A 6,000-nucleotide genomic window follows, 5' to 3' on the forward strand; every position below is an offset into this window, starting at 1 on the left:
CTCAACAATATGAGTCCCTCTTTCATACTGACACGGCTTTTTGTGTCTTTGTGATTTGATATTTATACGGTTCCTGACATTTGAATCACATTAGCCAATCATCCTGGAATGTCTTGCTTGCTTCTGTACAAAATCTGCCTTTAGTTGAATGCAGATTTCAGAAAGGAGAAAACCTTGGATTCAAGGTAATGGGTGAATTTGATAATGTATCTTCCAAATTGAATATAACGATACCCCAAAAAAGACAAATGTGATTCACTGCTTGGTTTTGCCACAATGGGCAAAGTTCAGTTAATAACATTTTGACCTCTCAGTTTCTGTTTCGTGTATCAGCAGCCGGACTATTAATAGTGTACTGTGGATTTTCTCACATGTTGCCTGTGTCACTCTAGGCTTTATGTTCAAATCTGCCAGCAAATTAGTGCAACCTAGATGTTTTATAGTCCCTTGTCCAAAGTCCCTATTCCTTGTCAAGGATTATTTTGCAGTTTTTCTCAAAAGATCAAATGTTTTTGGTAGTATAGAAAAACCAGTAATTCCAAGGAATTGGACTCTTGCATAGAGATAATCAACTAGCCATAAATGCATTCAGGCCATTGACCGGTAAACCACAGGATTGATTCTAAATCTAACATCACCTGATCTTTGCTTCTGTTCTCTTTTGCTCTCCCCTCCTGTCAACCTTTGTAATGCTCCTTTCCAGGAGGAACGTCTGGCATCATCTCTTCCAGTGGTCAGTAAAAAAAACTCTTCTCCCAGAAAATCCTTGAGGATTTTAAAGATACAAGTCGATCCACCTTGGATTTAAGTGTTCTGTTATTACTTTGTCAGCACGTTGTACTGGTTAGAGCAGCACTCTCCAGTAGGTAGCTTGTGAGCTACCAGTACTTCATGGGCTGCTGCAGAGTAATCTGTGCAAACCCTAAAGACCCAGGAAAAGACAGCGAAAAGATCTGTCCCAGGTTTTTTCTTTGTGCCACTTAGCTGACTCTTTTTGGTCGTCTTCCTTGTCCGTGATGTGTTTCTAGGGCAGAACAAAACCTGGTAACCTCTGTGTGTGTGGGAGGGGGGGAGTAGCTTGGAATACATTTTGCGATGCTTTCTTGCTGTCCGGTAGGTGGCCTGGAGAGGCTGAGCACATGATCGTTTTAAAGCCTTGATGTCAGAATGAATGGGCTTTGTGAGCAGTGGATTTGCAACCCTGAATTGCTCTTGTGAATCATTCAATTAAACCCATTTTGGAAGAATTTTCAGGATGCAATGCACTGTCAAGATCCAGACAGAGTATTGAGCACTTCAAAAACACGGCTCACTGCTGCCCATACTGATCAAGCAAATTCAATTGGTATTGCAGACAACACAGTAAGATATGGTTATGTGATGTGACCCACATGAAAAGTGCACAGAAGTGGGAAGTCCCCCAGATTCCTTCCTGCTGCAAACCAGCACATCTTCCTACATCTGACAGTTGGGCTACAGGCTTGCCTTCTGTTACAGATAAGAATCGCTTTTCAACAGGAATGGGAACAGGGCATCTTTCTGTGCCTCGGGGGGGGGGGGGGGAACCACCCTTGGCCTGCCCACTGCCCTCCCAGTGGAGCAGTGAAAATAGACAATGAGCCAATTCCCTCCACTGCCACTCACACCTGTCTCAGCTGAGGTTCAATCTGCCCACTTGCAGAGACAACTACTCACAACTGCCCCACCTGGGGCTTGAGTAGCTAGCTTTCGAGGCTGACTCTCACTCACCTCACGCAGAGTGAGGGCTGACCCTTGCAGGGGAAGCTAGCAGGGAGTGGCTGTAGCGTTGCCAGATCCACGTTGGGATCGTGGAGATTTAGGAATGAAGCCCAGGAGACCTCAGTGGGGTACAGCAGTGCCCTTCAAAGCAGGTGGAATCCATCTATTTTCTCCAGGGGAACTAAACTGTGTAGTCTGGAGATAAGCTGCAATTCCAGAGGATCTCCAGGTTCCACCTGGAGGCTGGCATCCTAGGTGGCTGAGATTCTGGGGCCCTGTCCTGGACTTTTCAGAACTGGTGGCATTTCAGAATGTTTTTTCCCTGGACTTTTCCTTCTCAGAATGGGTGTAGGTTCATGTAGGCAGCTCCGTGAAAGGTCATTCAAAAATGTAACTTCTCACTCTTCTGTGTATCAGGCTCTGGCGCCTTGCTTGGAATTTGACCAGAGGCGTAACAAGGGGGGAAAGCACCCGGTGCACCTGTGCATCATCTGCCCCTGCCCCGGCAAGGAACGCCCCCACCCCGCAACGCCCCCACCACACCCCTGGAATGTCCTCACCACACACCCCACTGGGTCGTGTGCCCAGTGTGTCGCGCACCTTCCCCCCCCCCCCCGCTCTCTTGGAGCTACGCCTCTGAATTTGACCCCCTCTTCCTGATAAGTCATCAAGGTCTGTAGGTTCTGTTCATTGAAAATGCTGATCAAGAAGGAATGCTTCATGGCTGCTTCACGTCCACCCTTCCAGGAACTTAGCTCAGAAGCTTCTACTCACAGTAGTATCTGTGGGACTTTCTGAAATGCAGCACAAGTTGTAATGTGGGGTTTTTTTAAATTTCAGTAAGCAAGTTTACTGCTTGGTTGAACTTTAGACTTGTGTTTTAATATATTTAAATTTAGGCTTTTATTGTTTGTTGCCAGATTTTATTGCATTTCTTTGAAATGTTGCAGTTGCATCCCATTCAAAACTTGAGAACAGCCCCTGGATTGCACAGCAGCCCAGAATGGCCACCGTGGACTAGCCACATCACCAGTTGCGCTGTCTGCCGAATGCTTCCCTGTTTGGAATTTCCCTGTTTTGGAACTTCCCTGGCGCTGTGTAGAATTTCCCCATTCTGCTTCAGGAAGAGAAGCGAAGAAGGAGAAGAGCATGGGGACCAGATACGTGCGGAGGTTCTGAGCGCTCAGAATAATTATGTAACAATTATCCCTTCAAATAGCTGCCGCTAATCAGGATGAATTGCTCTAGCTCGGCTGGGGCAGCCTCCCCAGGGTTCAGGCTGGAGCATGAGCCCACCTGCATGCAGAAACTGCCTCTTCTATGAGTTTGCAGCTCCTCTTCCCTCAATGCCAGTTCAGATTCTCACACGGGGCAGGAAACACCAAGCAGAATATGATTTTCAGGGCCATCCCCAAACAAATCGGATCACAAAAACAACTATGCTAGGTCTCAATAGGATCGTGTGTACAGGGTCCTGCTGTGGATACATGGGAAATTGGGGGGTGGGGGTGGCGGCTGGTGTAGCCTAGATTGCCTTAATTGGATGGCCCAGACTAGCCTGATTTTGTCAGATCTCATAAGCTAAGCAGAGTCAGCCCTGGTTAGTATTTGAATGGAAGACCACCAAGGAAGTCCAGGACTGCTGCACAGAGGCAGGGAGTAGGAAGCTACCTACATTTGCCTCTTGCCTTGAAAATCCTGCAGGGTTGCCATAAATCAACTGCAACTTGATGGCATTTTCCGCTACCAATCTAGGTTGTTTCTCAGTCAAAGCTTCATAAACAATGAAGGCAGCTAATAAACAAAGTTATAAAACAGCCAGTTTGATTATCACCCTTAAAAGTACCAAAATTGAGACAAAATTTGGACAATAGTAGGAGAAAAATCCCTGCAGAGCCCCATTCCCCATTTCTCCTATTCTGAGGCTTCTACTCACAGTATCTGTGGGACTCTCCAGGTCTCTCAGGGTAGTAGCTTCTGGAACTCTTCACCAAGAGAAGTGCCCATTAGTTTTCTGAAATGCAGCACAAGCTGTAACATGGTTTGCTTAAAATTTCAGTAGGCAAGTTTACTGCTTGGTTGAACTTTAGACTTGTGTTTTAATATGTTTAAATTTAGGCTTTTATTGTTTGTTGCCAGATTTTATGGCATTTCTTTGAAATGTTACAGTTGCATTCAACTCAGAGCTTGAGAACAGCTCCTGGATTGAATAAATAAGTTAAAAAGCAGGGAAATGTATCCCATTTCAAATTAGTGTTGTTTGCAGCCTTGCAGGGGCGCCCCACACAACCTCTGCACCAGTCCTAAGATAATACTGGTGCAAAACATTGCTGGATTTTTTGTGTGGTCTGGAGTGGACTCTCCGTTATTTGAAACATAAAATAACAATGCTATTCTATTCAGTTACCACCCATTGAAGTTCATTGATTTACATGAATTTATTCATTCATATCCTGGTTTTCTCCCCAAAAGCATCCCAAAACTGACTTAAAACATCATTTGTCCCTCCTCCATTTTCTCAGAACAGCTGCCCTGTAAGGTAGGATAGGTTATTATGTGATAAATCCAAGGTCACCCAGTTTCCATGGTACAGGAAGGAATTTGAACCAAAGTCTCCCAAGATCTTAATCCAACTCTCTCCGCTATTGCATGCTGATTCTCAGGGGACTTAGAAGGGTGTAATTCTGCTGTATGTGAGTTAGATGATGCTGGATGGGATGACAAATCAAATACCAAAAGATGGGGGGAGGGAAACCCCCTGCAAGAAGAGGGCTCAGAAATAATGCAGTGAAAAGCACGACTGCCTTGCCTGCCTTGCCCAGAAACATAAATCACTAAGATCTGGCATCATTCTTTTTCCTGTCCTTTTGAGCTTCATGGAGTCTTTGTTTTGATAGAGAATAATGAAGAACAGAATAAAACCCATCACATCTGAGAAGCACAGAAGAAGCAAAGTGGCTCTTTTTATTATACAGGCTCTGGTCATTTTAAACATTCTGCAAAACTTTCAAGCAGCGTGTCATTTTTTCTCATCAGACCCAGAGCCAAATGTAAAAATCATGATCAGAGCAAATTGTAAAAACACATCGCACTTTGTCTGCCTGATTCCTATTGATTGCGTTCTTTGCTCTGATTGCCTTTGCTTTTGAAAAACCGGTGAGTGCCTCCAAAGCTTTCAGGATCCTTTTCTTTATTCCACCCAACCACTAGAGAAGATCCAGTAAAAAGGCATCTCCTTTGCTCGTTCAGTGTATCTCATTCTTCTGGGCCAACGCAGCAGTCTCTTTAATCCGCACTCAGATCAAACCAAATGGGCAAAACATGCTTGCTAGAAAGCCAGCTCAGTCTTACATTTCTAGTGGTTACAATGGGACAATGTAAGAACAGTTGTCAGAGGAGATATCTGTGCCTGCATTTGGGTTTAAGAAGAGCAGTGAAGGGCAACCACAGCATTCGTCAAACGAAACCGAAGCACCCACTTCTGAGAGCAGTGTAGTATGGAAACAGCAGTTAACAAGTGCTAAATTTATCTAGAGGTGCATTTCTGTGATGGTATCCCCTGAGTAACAAGGCGCAGCACAGCATCCTAACCCTGGAAAGGTTTACTGAAAAATAGGTCTCTTGGATCCAGTGGAATCTACTCCTGAGTATGTGTGTGTATCCACATGGCTTCTGCCCACACTCTTCGTTGCTTTTGAGCGAAAGGTGCCAGATCATTCTCACCAGGCACCAATTGGGAAGGAAAGGGTTAATGGGGAGCACCTTGAGCGAAAGTGAAAGAAGGATGCTCAGAACTTTGGACAGCACCAGGGACAGGTGTGGAATCTGACAGCTTTGACTTCGAATCAGTTTCTTGCAGTTGGAACGTTTCCTTCAACATTCAACCTCATCTGGTTTGTTATTTTGGGAGGGGGTTTAGTCGGTACACAGATGGTCTTACTTCATTTTTCTTTTTAATTGTTTTTAGAGAAGCTGGCATAGTGTAGAGGCTTTGGGAAATCCCTGGTCTTAAGGTTGCCTCTGCTATGAAGTCACTTATAAAAACACTTAACCATTAACTTCATGGACAAATACATGAAGTCTTCATATAGTAACATCTTTTTCTGAACTTGCAAGGCATGAAGTTAATGGTTAGGCTTTTTTAGGTTAGGCTCCCTTTTCTCCAACCACAGTATGGGGATACTAATTCTAGGCAACCTTACAGGGTTGTGGTAAGGATTACAAGATAATGTGTCTAAAGTGCTTTGATCGCTGAAAGTA

Source organism: Sphaerodactylus townsendi, linkage group LG13, assembly GCF_021028975.2.
Source record: "Sphaerodactylus townsendi isolate TG3544 linkage group LG13, MPM_Stown_v2.3, whole genome shotgun sequence".
NCBI classification, from domain to species: Eukaryota; Metazoa; Chordata; class Lepidosauria; order Squamata; family Sphaerodactylidae; genus Sphaerodactylus; species Sphaerodactylus townsendi.